This window comes from Spea bombifrons, chromosome 1 (assembly GCF_027358695.1).
Source record: "Spea bombifrons isolate aSpeBom1 chromosome 1, aSpeBom1.2.pri, whole genome shotgun sequence".
Lineage (NCBI taxonomy): Eukaryota > Metazoa > Chordata > Amphibia > Anura > Pelobatidae > Spea > Spea bombifrons.
In genome coordinates, this window is record NC_071087.1 from 158805344 (window position 1) to 158823824 (window position 18481).

Genomic DNA, 18481 nt, shown 5'->3' on the forward strand with positions numbered 1-18481 from the left:
ATATAATAATATCTCCATTTGTCGGGCCTTTGTATTGGATCCACTTGCCATGGCAGATAAAATTGAAGATCTGTAATCAATGTGATGAGAACCAGGAATACATTTCTCATAATGGGATTCATATTGAATTAATGTATTTTTAATTATGTATGTGTCATGGTTTATGCATTATAATTACTCTTTCTTTAATTACTCCTTACCTAATGTGCACACTTCCTATTTGAACCTCATTAGGGAGTGGTTCTGGGCACTTCAACTGTGTTAACAAATGTACTGCAGGAGTGCTTTATCCCAACAGGTGATCCAAGGAAGGGCCCCATCGCTCAGACCGGAGCTGTATTCACCAAGGAGTCGTCTGCTTAAACATCTCCTATACCTGAATGAAATTCCCTGCGTTTACTCCTCTGTTTCTCACCTGGATTGCTTTAAGGATTCCCGTTTACATACCTCTGGGCTTTATCCCAGTTTATTCTCCATTTCTGCTGCACCTTACTGTAGGATTCCACTTTATCAGACCGCTTCACGTTTTCCCAAGTGTATCTGAATACCTACTGATTTCGATCCTTGTAACGGCGTTCACCTCTTCAGCTTAAAGAGACTTTTTGCTACTTACCAACTCCATTGGATCTCCAGCCGACTGCTCTGTTCAGCCTCATAGCTGCTCTCCAACCCACTTGCTATATTTCACTACAGCCCTTCTGAGAGACAGCTACCAGGACTCCCCTTCCCACTATCCTCAGGTATTATTTTTTTACATTTGGGCTCCCAACGCGGACTTTTCTCCTTTGTTATAAGCCCTATAAACTGTATATGTAACAGAGGCTATTGCGTAATCTTCTTGCTGATCAAGTATATTTAAATTGCATTACTGTTTCATTAAACATCATTGAACACTCACTGCTCCGTGATTGTTGTTACCAGTGTGTATAACTAAAAGGATATTACAGTATACTTTGAAGAAGCCAGGCTTTGTTTTAAAGATACAATGTCAACATTTTGTCAGCTCCATTGTACAGTTGTGCCTATGTTAAGTATCTATCGTGTATTTAAAATATTTGAAATAAAATTAAAGGTGTAGCAAAGTCCTGATATTGTTCTTACAGAGCTCTATAAGCAAAATGGACACTTAACTGCATAAGTTGTATAATTTATATTGATAGGTGTAGAAGAAATGTTGAAGAAAAGACCTCTGAGGTACAGAAAGCTTATGTGCATATAGCATGGAACAGGGTAAAGATCAGTGGGTGCTGGGTTATGTAGCAAGAAGGAAAAAATAGGAAACTAGAAATATATGTACCGATGTATGTAATTCCGATACCAGCCTGGAGTTGTTTAACTTTTTTATATATGACACCCCAGCCTAAAAAGCTTCCTTCCATCAATTGGTGTACCCAAAACAAAAGTGCTTTGTTCTCTCCTCCATACACAATGAAAGTGCGCGTGGGGTATTTCCATAATCTAAAAAGCATTTACTGGATTTCTCTGCCATCACACATAACCTGTGCAAAACAATCTAAACAACACAGAGACATAGGTGAAAAAAGTTCAGGAAATTATTTCGATGGCTAATTTTGGCAGTGATTGGTGGCCAAATGGCTGCCTGGCATGTGTGTCCTGAAGCCACTAGTGACATGTCCTAGATTGGGTGGTATTTTTGGCTTCGTTGTTTAAAATTTCCAATTACAAACCCAACATACTAAATGACAAAAAAACAACAGTTCCAAAAAGGCAATATACACCTTATAAGCACTGTTAAAATGCTCAAAATGCATATAAAGTCTGGACACCTGAATTGTTGTTGGGGGGATGTTCTGTCAATTAAACTGATTTAGTGACGGATTAGATAAATATATGAAAAATATGGCGTTTTATAATTTTTATAACATTTTTATAACATTACTCATGCTAAACTATGACGTGTGTGGAGAGGTAAACTACTTCTCTACATGAGAAAAAAGACGCACTGATGCAACTTTGTAACCTTTTAAATTCATACATTGTCCTTATTGTACACCGGTGCATTGGTGTTTTTTAATAAAGCATGAAATGCCTGGCTAAGAGCCCTAAGGTAGCCAGCGCTGCAGAGTACACACTGATTGGGCCCCATCCACTGGTCTGGATAAACTCCATTAATTTTTGTTATTACATATGGTTACAGCCAGTGGCAGAACTACCGGGGTCGCAGGGGTCGCAGGACTGCGACCGGGCCCTGCAGTTCTGCCAGTCAGGGGGACCCAAGGGGTGCCGAGCGGTCGTTTTCAGCAACCGCTCGGCACCCTTCTGTCTCCTCTGCCGCCGCCTCCTGCCTCAGCGCTGCCCCGGCTGCTGTGTTTGGAGCGTAAGGCGTCTTTCTCGGGTGCCGCCGCTTCAGGCTGAGCACAGCAGCGATGCCGCGCGCACCGCGGAAGAGCAGCGAGACTGAGGTCTTGCACCCCCACCACAGGACTGCAGGTAAGTGACCTACAAAGGGGGGTAGAGAGAGGGTAGATAGTGAGAAGAGCGGGGTAGGGAGAGGGTAGATAGTGAGAAGGGGGTAGGGAGAGGGTAGATGGTGTGAGAGGGGGGTAGATTGGGTTGGGGTGGGGGCCCCTTAATAGATTCTCGCACCGGGGCCCTGAGGCTTCTAGTTACGCACCTGGTTACAGCTACTTTGAATCAATAGTATCAAAAACCACAACAGACAAAAATGGTAATTTATTTTATTTATTACTAATGACAACATTAATTAATAGTCCAATTAATTAAGCCACAAAGAGCTGATCATGGTGACAGCTACCTCTGGACTCACGAAGAGTCACCTTTCAGCACACAGGAGCTGGGGAACCATGGCATGAAAGATTGTCCTTCCCTCTGGACACTAAAGGTTAACTGTGTATTTATACCTGTAGAGAAGAAATGGCAAAAAGTAACTGACAAATAGTCATAATCAGCCTCTGTGGATGATTATGCCTCTACCGCAAGCATTCTCTTAATAAGCCTGCCCTAACACCACCAGTTCAATATAAATTGACATAGCATTAAACATGGACACAGAATTAAAGATGGACATAGCATTACACATGGAGATAGCATTAAACAAGACCATAGCATTACACATGGACATAGCATTACACATGGACATAGAATTACACATTGACATAGCATTACACATGGAGGTAGCATTAAATATTGCGAAAGCAATGAACATGGATATAGAAATACACATTGATATAGCACTACATATGGAGAAAGCACTACACAAGGTCATAGCATATACATTAAACATAGCATTCAACATGGACAAAGCATTAAACATGGACATAGCATTACACATGGACATAGCATTACACATAAAGATAGCTATACACATGGAGATAGCAGTAAACATGGACATCCCATTAAACATTGACGTCGCATTACACATGAAGATAGCATGACACAGGGACATAGCATGACACATGGACATAGCATGACACATGGATATAGCACTACATGTGGACATAGCAGTATACAAGGCCCTAGCATTACACATGGACAAAACATTAAACATGCACATAGGATTTCACATGAGCCCTACCTTACCTTGATTCCTGTGCGTCGACTAATTGGACTCTGCTCACCTACCTTGATTCCTGTGCGCCAGACCCGCCGACTGCTTGAACTCTAGTCACCTACCTTGATTCCTGTGCGCTGACTCCTTGGACTCTGCTCACTAACCTTGATTCCTGTGCGTCGACTCCTTTGACACTGCTCACCTACCTTGATTCCTGTGCGCTGACTCCTTGCACTCTACTCACTTACCTTGATTCCTGTGCGTCAACTCCTTGGACTCTGCTCACCTACCTTGATTCCTATGCGCCAGACCCACCGACTATAAGGACTCTGCTCACCTACCTTGATTCCTGTGCGCTGAATCCTTGGACTCTGCTCACCTACCTTGATTCCTGTGCGCTGACTCCTTGGACTCTGCTCACTTACCTTGATTCCTGTGCGCTGACTCCTTGGACTCTGCTCACTTACCTTGATTCCTGTGCGTCGACTCCTTTGACTCTGCTCACCTACCTTGATTCCTGTGTGCTAACTCCTTGGGCTCTGCTCATTTACCTTAATTCCTGTGCGTCGACTCCTTAGACTCTGCTCACTTACCTTGATTCCTGTGCGTCGACTCCTTGGACTCTGCTCACCTACCTTGAATCCTGTGCGCTGACTCCTTGGACTCTGCTCACTTACCTTGATTCCTGTGCGTCGACTCTTTGGACTCTGCTCACCTACCTTGATTCCTGTGTGCTAACTCCTTGGACTCTGCTCACTTACCTTGATTCCTGTGCGTCGACTGCTTGGGGTCTGTGCACCAGACCCGCCGACTCCTTGGACTCTGCTCACCTACCTTGATTTCTGTGCGCTGACTCCTTGGACTCTGCTCACTTACCTTGATTCCTGTGCGTCGACTGCTTGGGGTCTGTGCACCAGACCCGCCAACTCCTTGGACTCTGCTCACCTACCTTGATTCATGTGCGCTGAATCCTTGGACTCTGCTCACTTACCTTGATTCATGCGCGTCGACTCCTTAGACTCTGCTCACTTACCTTGATTCCTGTGCGTCGACTCCTTGGAATCTGCTCAATTACCTTGATTCCTGTGCGTCGACTCATTGGACTCTGCTCACCTACCTTGATTCCTGTGCGCTGAATCCTTGTACTCTGCTCACTTACCTTGATTCCTGTGCGCTGAATCCTTGGACTCTGCTCACTTACCTTGATTCCTGTGCGTCGACTCCTTGAACTCTGCTCACCTACGTTGATTCATGTGCGCTGAATCTTTGGACTCTGCTCACTTACCTTGAATCCTGTGCGTCGACTCCTTGGACTCTGCTCACCTACCTTGATTCCTGTGCGCTGACTCCTTGGACTCTGCTCACTTACCTTGATTCCTGTGCGCTGACTCCTTAGACTCTGCTCACTTACCTTGATTCCTGTGCGCTGACTCCTTGGACTCTGCTCACTTACGTTGATTCTTGTGCGTCGACTGCTTGGGGTCTGTGGACCAGACCCGCCGACTCCTTGGACTCTGCTCACCTACCTTGATTCCTGTGCGTTGACTCCTTGGACTCTGCTCACTTACCTTGATTCCTGTGCGCTGACTCCTTGGACTCTGCTCACTTACCTTGATTCCTGTGCGCTGACTCCTTAGACTCTGCTCACTTAACTTGATTCCTATGCGCTGACTCCTTGGACTCTGCTCACTTACGTTGATTCTTGTGCGTCGACTGCTTGGGGTCTGTGGACCAGACCCGCCGACTCCTTGGACTCTGCTCACCTACCTTGATTCCTGTGCGCTGACTCCTTGGACTCTGCTCACTTACCTTGATTCCTGTGCGTCGACTGCTTGGGGTCTGTACACAAGACCCGCCGACTCCTTGGACTCTGCTCACTTACCTTGATTCATGTGCGCTGAATCCTTGGACTCTGCTCACTTACCTTGATTCCTGTGCGTCGACTCCTTGGACTCTGCTCACTTACCTTGATTCCTGTGCGTCGACTCATTGGACTCTGCTCACCTACCTTGATTCCTGTGCGCTGAATCCTTGTACTCTGCTCACTTCCCTTGATTCCTGTGCGCTGAATCCTTGGACTCTGCTCACTTACCTTGATTCCTGTGCGTCGACTCCTTGGACTCTGCTCACCTACCTTGATTCCTGTGAGCTGACTCCTTGGACTCTGCTCACTTACCTTGATTCCTGTGCTCTGACTCCTTAGACTCTGCTCACTTACCTTGATTCCTGTGCGTCGACTCCTTGGACTCTGCTCACCTACCTTGATTCCTGTGCGCTGACTCTTTGGACTCTGCTCACTTACCTTGATTCCTGTGCGTCGACTCTTAGACTCTGTTCACTTACCTTAATTCCTGTGCGTCGACTCTTAGACTCTGCTCACTTACCTTGAATCCTTTGCGTCGACTCCTTGGACTCTGCTCACTTACCTTGATTCCTGTGCGTCGACTCCTTAGACTCTGCTCACTTACCTTGATTCCTGTGCGTCGACTGCTTGGGGTCTGTGCACCAGACCCGCCGACTCCTTGGACTCTGCTCACCTACCGTGATTCATGTGCGCTGAATCCTTGGACTCGGCTCACTTACCTTGATTCCTGTGCGCTGAATCCTTGGACTCTGCTCACTTACCTTGATTCCTGTGCGTCGACTCCTTGTACTCTGCTCACTTACCTTGATTCCTGTGCGTCGACTCCTTGGACTCTGCTCACCTACCTTGATTCCTGTGCGCTGAATCCTTGTACTCTGCTCACTTACCTTTATTCCTGTGCGCTGAATCCTTGGACTCTGCTCACTTACCTTGATTCCTGTGCGTCAACTCCTTGGACTCTGCTCACCTACCTTGATTCCTGTGCGCTGACTCCTTGGACTCTACTCACTTACCTTGATTCCTGTGCGTCGACTCCTTGGACTCTCCTCACCTACCTTGATTCCTATGCGCCAGACCCACCGACTATTTGGACTCTGCTCACCTACCTTGATTCCTGTGCGCTGAATCCTTGTACTGTGCTCACTTGCCTTGATTCCTGTGCGCTGTCTAATTGGACTTTGCTCACTTACCTTGATTCCTGTGCGTCGACTCCTTAGACTCTGCTGACGTACCTTAATTCCTGTGCGTCGACTCCTTGGACTCTGCTCACCTACCTTGATTCCTGTGCGCTGACTCATTGGACTCTGCTCACTTACCTTAATTCCTGTGCGTCGACTGCTTGGGGTCTGTGCACCAGACCCGCCACTCCTTGGACTCTGCTCACCTACCTTGATTTCTGTGCGCTGACTCCTTGGACTCTGCTCACTTACCTTGATTCCTGTGCGGCGACTGCTAAGGGTCTGTGCACCAGACCCGCCGACTCCTTGGACTCTGCTCACCTACCTTGATTCATGTGCGCTGAATCCTTGTACTCTGCTCACTTACCTTGATTCCTGTGCGCTGAATCCTTGGACTCTGCTCACTTACCTTGATTCCTGTGCGGCGACTCCTTGGACTCTGCTCACCTACGTTGATTCATGTGCGCTGAATCTTTGGACTCTGCTCACTTACTTTGATTCCTGTGCGTCGACTCCTTGGACTCTGCTCACTTACCTTGATTCCTGTGCGCTTACTCCTTGGACTCTGCTCACTTACCTTGATTCCTGTGCGTCGACTCCTTGGAATCTGCTCACTTACCTTGATTCCTGTGCGTCGACTCATTGGACTCTGCTCACCTACCTTGATTCCTGTGCGCTGAATCCTTGTACTCTGCTCACGTACCTTGATTCCTGTGCGCTGAATCCTTGGACTCTGCTCACTTACCTTGATTCCTGTGCGTCGACTCCTTGGACTCTGCTCACCTACGTTGATTCATGTGCGCTGAATCGTTGGACTCTGCTCACTTACCTTGATTCCTGTGCGTCGACTCCTTGGACTCTGCTCACTTACCTTGATTTCTGTGCGCTGACTTCTTGGACTCTGCTCACTTACGTTGACTCTTGTGCGTCGACTGCTTGGGGTCTGTGGACCAGACCCGCCGACTCCTTGGACTCTGCTCACCTACCTTGATTCCTGTGCGCTGACTCCTTGGACTCTGCTCACTTACCTTGATTCCTGTGCGTCGATTGCTTGGGGTCTGTACACCAGACCCGCCGACTCCTTGGACCCTGCTCACCTACCTTGATTCATGTGCGCTGAATCCTTGGACTCTGCTCACTTACCTTGATTCCTGTGCGTCGACTCCTTGGACTCTGCTCACTTACCTTGATTCCTGTGCGTCGACTCATTGGACTCTGCTCACCTACCTTGATTCCTGTGTGCTGAATACTTGTACTCTGCTCACTTACCTTGATTCCTGTGCGCTGAATCCTTGGACTCTGCTCACTTACCTTGATTCCTGTGCATCGACTCCTTGGACTCTGCTCACCTACCTTGATTCCTGTGCGCTGACTCCTTGGACTCTGCTCACTTACCTTGATTCCTGTGCGCTGACTCCTTAGACTCTGCTCACTTACCTTGATTCCTGTGCGTCGACTCCTTGGACTCTGCTCACCTACCTTGATTCCTGTGCGCTGACTCTTTGGACTCTGCTCACTTACATTGATCCCTGTGCGTCGACTCTTAGACTCTGTTCACTTACCTTAATTCCTGTGCGTCGACTCTTAGACTCTGCTCACTTACCTTGATTCCTGTGCGTCGACACCTTGGAATCTGCTCACTTACCTTGATTCCTGTGCGTCGACTCATTGGACAATGCTCACCTACCTTGATTCCTGTGCGCTGAATCCTTGTACTCAGCTCACTTACCTTGATTCCTGTACGCTGAATCCTTGGACTCTGCTCACTTACCTTGATTCGCGTGCGTCGACTCCTTGGACTCTGCTCACCTATCTTGTTTCCTGTGCGTCGACTGCTTGGGGTCTGTGGACCAGACCCGCCGACTTCTTGGACTCTGCTCACCTACCTTGATTCCTGTGCGCTGACTCCTTGGACTCTGCTCACTTACCTTGATTCCTGTGCGCTGACTCCTTGGACTCTGCTCACTTACCTTGATTCCTGTGCGCTGACTCCTTGGACTCTGCTCACTTATCTTGATTCCTGTGCGTCGACTCTTTGGACTCTGCTCACCTACCTTGATTCCTGTGCGCTGACTCCTTGGACTCTGCTCACTTACCTTGAATCCTGTGCGTCGACTCCTTGGACTCTGCTCCCCTACCTTGATTCCTGTGTGCTGACTCCTTGGACTCTGCTCACTTACCTTGATTCCTGTGCGTCGACTGCTTGGGGTCTGTGCACCAGACCCGCTGACTCCTTGGACTCTGCTCACCTACCTTGATTTCTGTGCGCTGACTCCTTGGACTCTGCTCACTTACCTTGATTCCTGTGCGTCGACTGCTTGGGGTCTGTGCACCAGACCCACCGACTCCTTGGACTCTGCTCACCTACCTTGATTCATGTGCGCTGAATCCTTGGACTCTGCTCACTTACCTTGATTCCTGTGCGTCGACTCCTTAGACTCTGCTCACTTACCTTGATTCCTGTGCGTCGACTCCTTGGAATCTGCTCACTTACCTTGATTCCTGTGCGTCGACTCATTGGACTCTGCTCACCTACCTTGATTCCTGTGCGCTGAATCCTTGTACTCTGCTCACTTACCTTGATTCCTGTGCGCTGAATCCTTGGACTCTGCTCACTTACCTTGATTCCTGTGCGTCGACTCCTTGGACTCTGCTCACCTACCTTGATTCATGTGCGCTGAATCTTTGGACTCTGCTCACTTACCTTGATTCCTGTGCGTCGTTCCTTGGACTCTGCTCACTTACCTTGATTCCTGTGCGCTGACTCCTTGGACTCTGCTCACTTACCTTGATTCTTGTGCGTCGACTGCTTGGGGTCTGTGGACCAGACCCGCCGACTCCTTGGACTCTGCTCACCTACCTTGATTCCTGTGCGCTGACTCCTTGGACTCTGCTCACTTACCTTGATTCCTGTGCGTCGACTGCTTGGGGTCTGTACACCAGACCCGCCGACTCATTGGACCCTGCTCACCTACCTTGATTCATGTGCGCTGAATCCTTGGACTCTGCTCACTTACCTTGATTCCTGTGCGTCGACTCCTTGGACTCTGCTCACTTACCTTGATTCCTGTGCGTCGACTCATTGGACTCTGCTCACCTACCTTGATTCCTGTGCGCTGAATCCTTGTACTCTGCTCACTTACCTTGATTCCTGTGCGCTGAATCATTGGACTCTGCTCACTTACCTTGATTCCTGTGCATTGACTCCTTGGACTCTGCTCACCTACCTTGATTCCTGTGCGCTGACTCCTTGGACTCTGCTCACTTACCTTGATTCCTGTGCGCTGACTACTTAGACTCTGCTCACTTACCTTGATTCCTGTGCGTCGACTCCTTGGACTCTGCTCACCTACCTTGATTCCTGTGCGCTGACTCTTTGGACTCTGCTCACTTACCTTGATTCCTGTGCGTCGACTGCTTGGAATCTGCTCACTTACCTTGATTCCTGTACGCTGAATCCTTGGACTCTGCTCACTTACCTTGATTCCTATGCGCTGAATCCTTGGACTCTGCTCACTTACCTTGATTCCTGTGCGTCGACTCTTTGGACTCTGCTCACCTACCTTGATTCCTGTACGCTGAATCCTTGTACGCTGCTCACTAACTTTGATTCCTGTGCGTCGACTCCTTGGACTCTGCTCACTTACCTTGATTCCTGTGCGTTGACTCCTTGGACTCTGCTCACCTACCTTGATTCCTGTGCACCAACTCCTTGGACTCTGCTCACCTACCTTGATTCCTGTGCGCTGAATCCTTGTACTCTGCTCACTTGCCTTGATTCCTGTGCGCTGACTCCTTGGACTTTGCTCACTTACCTTGATTCCTGTGCGTCGACTCCATAGACTCTGCTGACGTACCTTAATTCCTGTGCGTCGACTCCTTAGACTCTGCTCACCTACCTTGATTCCTGTGCATTGACTCCTTGGACTCTGCTCACCTACCTTGATTCCTGTGCGCTGACTCCTTGGACTCTGCTCACTTACCTTAATTCCTGTGCGTCGACTGCTTGGGGTCTGTGCACCAGACCCGCCGACTCCTTGGACTCTGCTCACCTACCTTGATTCATGTGCGCTGAATCCTTGGACTCTGCTCACTTACCTTGATTCCTGTGCGCTGACTCCTTGGACTCTGCTCACTTACCTTGATTCCTGTGCGGCGACTGCTTGGGGTCTGTGCACCAGACCCGCCGACTCCTTGGACTCTCCTCACCTACCTTGATTCATGTGCGCTGAATCCTTGGACTCTGCTCACTTACCTTGATTCCTATGCGTCAACACCTTGGACTCTGCTCACCTACCTTGATTCCTGTGCGCTGACTCCTTGCACTCTACTCACTTACCTTGATTCCTGTGCGTCGACTCCTTGGACTCTCCTCACCTACCTTGATTCCTATGCGCCAGACCCACCGACTATTTGGACTCTGCTCACGTACCTTGATTCCTATGCGCTGAATCCTTGGACTCTGCTCACTTACCTTGATTCCTGTGCGTCGACTCCTTGGACTCTGCTCACCTACCTTGATTCCTGTACGCTGAATCCTTGTACGCTGCTCACTAACTTTGATTCCTGTGCGTCGACTCCTTGGACTCTGCTCACTTACCTTGATTCCTGTGCGTTGACTCCTTGGACTCTGCTCACCTACCTTGATTCCTGTGCACCAACTCCTTGGACTCTGCTCACCTACCTTGATTCCTGTGCGCTGAATCCTTGTACTCTGCTCACATGCCTTGATTCCTGTGCGCTGACTCCTTGGACTTTGCTCACTTACCTTGATTCCTGTGCGTCGACTCCATAGACTCTGCTGACGTACCTTAATTCCTGTGCGTCGACTCCTTAGACTCTGCTCACCTACCTTGATTCCTGTGCATTGACTCCTTGGACTCTGCTCACCTACCTTGATTCCTGTGCGCTGACTCCTTGGACTCTGCTCACTTACCTTAATTCCTGTGCGTCGACTGCTTGGGGTCTGTGCACCAGACCCGCCGACTCCTTGGACTCTGCTCACCTACCTTGATTTCTGTGCGCTGACTCCTTGGACTCTGCTCACTTACCTTGATTCCTGTGCGGCGACTGCTAAGGGTCTGTGCACCAGACCCGCCGACTCCTTGGACTCTGCTCACCTACCTTGATTCATGTGCGCTGAATCCTTGGACTCTGCTCACTTACCTTGATTCCTGTGCGCTGACTCCTTGGACTCTGCTCACTTACCTTGATTCCTGTGCGGCGACTGCTTGGGGTCTGTGCACCAGACCCGCCGACTCCATGGACTCTCCTCACCTACCTTGATTCATGTGCGCTGAATCCCTGGACTCTGCTCACTTACCTTGATTCCTGTGCGTCGACTCCTTGGACTCTGCTCACCTATCTTGTTTCCTGTGCGCTGACTCATTGGACTCTGCTCACTTACCTTGATTCCTGTGCGTCGACTGCTTGGGGTCTGTGCACCAGACCCGCCGAGTCCTTGGACTCTGGTCACCTACCTTGATTCATGTGCGCTGAATCCTTGGACTCTGCTCACTTACCTTGATTCCTGTGCGTCGACTCCTTGGACTCTGCTCACTTACCTTGATTCCTGTGCGTCGACTCATTGGACTCTGCTCACCTACCTGGATTCCTGTGCGCTGAATCCTTCTACTCTGCTCACTTACCTTGATTCCTGTGCGCTGAATCCTTGGACTCTGCTCACTTACCTTGATTCCTGTGCGTCGACTCCTTAGACTCTGCTCACTTACCTTAATTCCTGTGCGTCGACTCCTTAGACTCTGCTCACTTACCTTGATTCCTGTGCGTCGACTCCTTAGACTCTGCTCACTTACCTTGATTCCTGTGCGTCGACTGCTTGGGGTCTGTGCACCAGACCCGCCGAGTCCTTGGACCCTGCTCACCTACCTTGATTCATGTGCGCTGAATCCTTGGACTCTGCTCACTTACCTTGATTCCTGTGCGTCGACTCCTTGGACTCTGCTCACTTACCTTGATTCCTGTGCGTCGACTCATTGGACTCTGCTCACCTACCTTGATTCCTGTGCGCTGAATCCTTGGACTCTGCTCACTTACCTTGATTCCTGTGCGTCGACTCCTTGTACTCTGCTCACCTACCTTGATTCCTGTGCGCTGAATCCTTGTACTCTGCTCACTTACCTTGATTCCTGTGCGCTGACTCCTTGGACTCTGCTCACTTACCTTGATTCCTGTGCGTCGACTCCTAAGACTCTGCTCACTTACCTTGATTCCTGTGCTATAGACCCGCCGACTCCTTGGGCTTTGCTCACCTACCTTGATTCCTGTGTGCCAGGACCGGCAACTCCTTGGACTCTGCTCACCTACCTTAATTCCGGTGCGTCAGACCATGGACTCTGCTCACATACCTTGATTCCTGTGCGCTGACTCCTTGGACTCTGCTCACTTACCTTCATTCCTGTGCGCTGACTCCTTGGACTCTGCTCACTTAACTTAATTCCTGTGCGTCGACTCCTTGGACTCAGCTCACCTACCTTGATTCCTGTGTTCCAGACCCGCCTGCTCCTTGGACTCTGCTCACCTACCTTGATTCCTGTGTGCCAGACCCGCTGACTCCTCAGACTCTGCTCACCTACCTTGATTCCTGTGTTCCAGACCCGCCGACTCTTTGGACTCTGTTCACCTACCTTGATTCCTGTGCGCTGACTCCTTGGACTCTGCTCACCTACCTTGATTCCTGTGCACCAGACCCGCCGACTCCTTGGACTCTGCTTACCTACCTTGATTCATGTGGCTGAATCCTTGGACTCTGCTCACTTACCTTGATTCCTGTGCGTAGACTCCTTGGACTCTGCTCACCTACCTTGATTCCTGAGCGCTGACTCCTTGGACTCTGTTCACTTACCTTGATTCCTGTGCGTCGACTCCTTGGACTCTGCTCACCTACCTTGATTCCTGTGCACCGACTCCATGGACTCTGCTCACCTACCTTGATTCCTGTGCCCTGAATCCTTGTACTCTGCTCACTTACCTTGATTCCTGTGCGCTGACTCCTTGGACTCTGCTCACTTACCTTGATTCCTGTGCGTCGACTCCTTAGACTCTGCTCACTTACCTTGATTCCTGTGTGCTGACTCCTTGGACTCTGCTCACCTACCTTGATTCCTGTGCGTTGACTCCTTGGACTTTGCTCACTTACCTTTATTCCTGTACGTCGACTGCTTTGGGTCTGTGGACCAGACCCGCCGACTCCTTGGACTCTGCTCACCTACCTTGATTCCTGTGCGCTGAATCCTTGGACTCTGCTCACATACCTTGATTCCTGTGCGTCGACTCTTTGGACTCTGCTCACCTACCTTGATTCATGTGCGCTGACTCCATAGACTCTGCCCACCTACCTTGATTCCTGTGCACCAGACCCGCCAACTCCTTTGACTCCGCTCACCTAATTTAGCTCCTGTGCGTCAGACCCTGTACTCTGCTAACCTTCCTTGTTTCCTGTGCTCCAGACCCGCCGACTCTTTGCACTCTGCTCACCTACCTTGATTCCTGTGCTATAGACCCGCCGACTCCTTGGGCTTTGCTCACCTACCTTGATTCCTGTGCGCCAGGACCGGCAACTCCTTGGACTCTGCTCACCTACCTTAATTCCGGTGCGTCAGACCATGGACTCTGCTCACATACCTTGATTCCTGTGCGCTGACTCCTTGGGCTCTGCTCACTTACCTTCATTCCTGTGCGCTGACTCCTTGGACTCTGCTCACTTAACTTAATTCCTGTGCTTCGACTCCTTGGACTCAGCTCACCTACCTTGATTCCTGTGTTCCAGACCCGCCTGCTCCTTGGACTCTGCTCACCTACCTTGATTCCTGTGTGCCAGACCCGCTGACTCCTCAGACTCTGCTCACCTACCTTGATTCCTGTGTTCCAGACCCGCCGACTCTTTGGACTCTGTTCACCTACCTTGATTCCTGTGCGCTGACTCCTTGGACTCTGCTCACCTACCTTGATTCCTGTGCGCCAGACCCGCCAACTCCTTGGACTCTGCTCACCTACCTTGATTCCTGTGCGCCAGACCTGCCAACTCCTCGGACTCTGCTCACCTACCTTGATTTCTGTGAGCCAGAACCGTCGACTCATTGGACTCTGCTTACCTAAAGGAAGATAGTTTATTTAACCCCTTCGCGACCTTTGCCGGTTCAAGACCGTCACAGAAAAACGGTCACTTAACGACCTTTGACGGTCCTGAAGCGTTACTAAATTAAATAAACTTAGAAAGTGATCGTCGCTTAAAAGGCGTTGCTGTAATGCCTCGGTGTCGAGGCATTCAGTAACGCCGAGATCGGCATCGGGGGCCATGTCTGGCCCCTCCCCGGGGCGTCAACATCGGACCGGACACCCGTTTCAAAAGAGCGGTCACAGGCGCCACTGCCGGTGATCTTCACCATCAGCAAGATGGCGGCCGCCCTGTAAAAAAAAACAATCAAGTTGAAAAAGTTCGCTAGATGGTCTCCAGACCCTCTAGAGAACTCTGGCTCCACTTTCAGGTTGAATACAGGTACTGCATTCAACCATGCACGTCAAAGGAGCCCAGTTTTCTAATCACAATGTGATTAGTAAAATATTCAGAAAATAATAAATAAAAAAAAAATGGAAAAAAAATTTATATACCAGGACCTGTATATTTATAACTAAATTACAATTTGTGTGAAAAAAATATATAAAAAGAATTACTATTACAAAGTTTGACAAAGTGTGGTTGTATAATTGGTGCATGGAAAGGGTTAAAATAACAGCACTTGAAATACCCTGGGGTGTCTAGTTTTCAAAAATATATGGTTTGAATTGGTTAAATTGAGTTAACCGGCTTCAAAGATATTCCAAAGAGGAGATGGAGGCAGAATGACCGGATTTGTTAAAAAAGGTTTGGAAATCATAAAACACTGCTTGTACTTATTGCCCTATAACTTACAAAAAACAGCAAAAAAACCTAAAAACGTTGGGTATTTCTAAACTCAGGACAAGTATTAGCATCTATTTACCTAGTTTTTTTACTTGCTTTTTAGGTGAGTAAAAGATTTTTCAAATAAAAGTCATAAAATGTGTTTTTTTTTAAATTTTCACAATGTTTTTTTTTTGTTTTTTTTTTAAATAGTAAATAAGATGATACCATCAATGGTATCTGAAGAAAGCCCATCTTGTCCTGAAAAAGACAATATATAACTTGTGTGGGTACACTAAATGGGTGAGGAGAAAATTACAGCTGAACACAAGCACCACAAAAGTGTTAAAACAGCCTCGGTCCCACAGGGTACAAAAAGAAAAAATGAGCCCGGTCCTTAAGGGGTTAAAAGGAGAAATACTACCACAACAAGAGGACACAACCCTAAACTAGAGGGGCAAAGGTTTAATGGTAACATCAGAAAATATTACTTTACGGAAAGGGTAGTGGACGCATGGAATAGCCTTCCAGCAGAAGTGGTAGATGTTTATACGGTAAAGTCATATAAGCAAGCATGGGATAAGCATAAGGGCAAGCTAGATATAGGATAAGGGCAAGTACTAAAGGAAAGTACTCAGAGGTTGGGCAGACTGGATGGGCCTGCTGGTTCTTATCTGCCGTCACTTTCTATGCTTCTATGTTTCTACTTTCATTCCTGTGTGCCAGACCCGCCGACTCTTATTTATATAGCGCCATCATATTCCACAGCACTGTACAATGTGTGTTATTATTATTTATATATCGCCATCCTATTCTGCAGCACTGTGCAATGTGTTTTATCATTATTTATATAGCGCCATCATACTCCGCAGTGCTGTACAATGTGTGTTGTTATTATTGATTTATATAGCACCATCATATACCGCCACACTGTACAATGTGTTATTATTATTGTTGATTTTTATAGCGCCATCATATTCTGCAGCGCTGTACAATGTGTCTTATTATATCATGGAATTTAAGAACAACATTTTCATATTTCATGATCAGTTCTTTATGAGATTTAGGATTGTTTTTTCTCCATATTGTTTTCTTCTTTTGTGATTAATTAGTCTGAATTAATAACAGTTTTAATAAACAAGGGATATCAGCTGTTACCAAACCTAAGCAGTGTTTGTGCTTCTAGTGAAATACAGAAAATAATAAATGAAAACTAATAATACATTGAAATCTGCCCATGAAACGGAATTCATAGTCATTCATGGTCACTGTTGGCAAACCAGAAACCAGAATTGTGACATCATCGGTGTCTGTGACATCATAGGTCTCTGCGACATCATTGGTGTCTGTGACATCATCGGTCTCTGTGACATCATCGGTATGTGCCTATAAAGCTGCAAGCCGCTCCTCTTTCCCTTTAGTGCAGTTGGGCGCTCGACACTTCAAGGTGCTATTCCATAGCGAACTTAAAGTGTTGCTACCAACGATTTCAAACGGTTATGGAGAAGAAAAGCAAATCTAGCCCTGTGCAGGATTGCTGCCTTCTTTCTGGACTTCGGTGGAGTTTAAAGAGATGCTGCCCCAGAAAACTGAGAACATTCTGCAAAAGAGTAAGATCAGCTTTCACAAACGCTGTAAGGCGGACGAGGAGGAGAGATGAAAGCACGCAGCACTTGGCCAGTAGAGTCATACTCAAAAGAAAGAGAGAGACTAGCAGTTCAGAGGAAGAAAGATCCAGAGAAAGGAAGAGGAGGAGAGTAACTGCTAATGACAGAGATGATGGCATCAAAGATCTGGGGCAGCAGGGGGGACAAAAAGGACGTGAACACCTGAAGCAACGCATGCTGGTGAAGGGAAAGTTTCCCATCAAAAGACGCAGGAGTCAGGAGGAGAGTATTGTTCCTGCTAAAAGATTTAGGAACCTTCTCCCCATGACAGTCTCCGGCTTCACCTTCCATTCCATGCTGGGACAAGGAGCCTTTGGAAAGGTTGTTTTAGCTTCTGTCCCTACCAGGGACTCCCCGGTAGCGGTTAAGGTCATCAAAAAGAAAGCCATGAAGACTGAATACATAATAAGAGAGAGGAGGATTCTGGAGGTGGCTCGGAACAGCCCATTCCTGTGCCATGGATACGCAGCCTTCCAAACACAGAGATGCGCAGTCCTCCTCATGGAGTATATGGCTGGAGGGAGCCTCGAGTCATATCTGCGGAGGTTGGGCTCCTTCACCGAGACCGCCTCTGCCTTTTATGCAGCAGAAATGGTGTGCGGCATCCATTTCCTCCACTCTCGGGGAATAATACATCGCGACTTGAAGCCAAGTAACGTCTTGCTTGATGGAGAGGCCCATGTAAAGCTCTGCGATTTTGGGTGTGTTGCAGAAAATATTTTCGGGACCGCACAGACCACAGGAATTTGCGGCACATTTGCCTACATGGCCCCAGAAGTACATCTCAAGCAAGCATATGGCGTTGCCGTGGACTGGTGGTCCTTCGGGGTGATGCTCTTCCGCATGCTGAACGGAGATTACCCTTTCTTTGCCGGCGATTGCAGGAGGACACATTTCCTTCATATCGTGCATGGCAACCCCCGCTATACCAAAAAGCTGAGCAAGAAAGGTCTGGACATCTTAAAGCATCTCCTGAAGAAGGACCCTCAGCGTCGCCTCGGGGTGAAAGGAGACATCAGGCGGCATTCGTTCTTTCAAAGCATCAAGTGGGACGACATAGAGAGCCGACGTGCAACTCCCCCGTACCGGCTGGAAGTAAGATCAGATTTCCACCAGAAGAACCTCCGCAATATTCCGTCAATTCTGCGGACCCCGGAGGACATTTCCTCGTCATCCAGTAAAAAGGGCCTGTCTGGCTTTACCTTTGTAACCCCAGACTGGATGAATTGAAGGATGGACAGTGCCCCGGCCAAGTGACTCCCAAACTCTTGTTTCCAAAGACAATCCCAATAAATGAAGGAAACAAAACACACTTTTGGTTTTTGTATCTTCAATTCT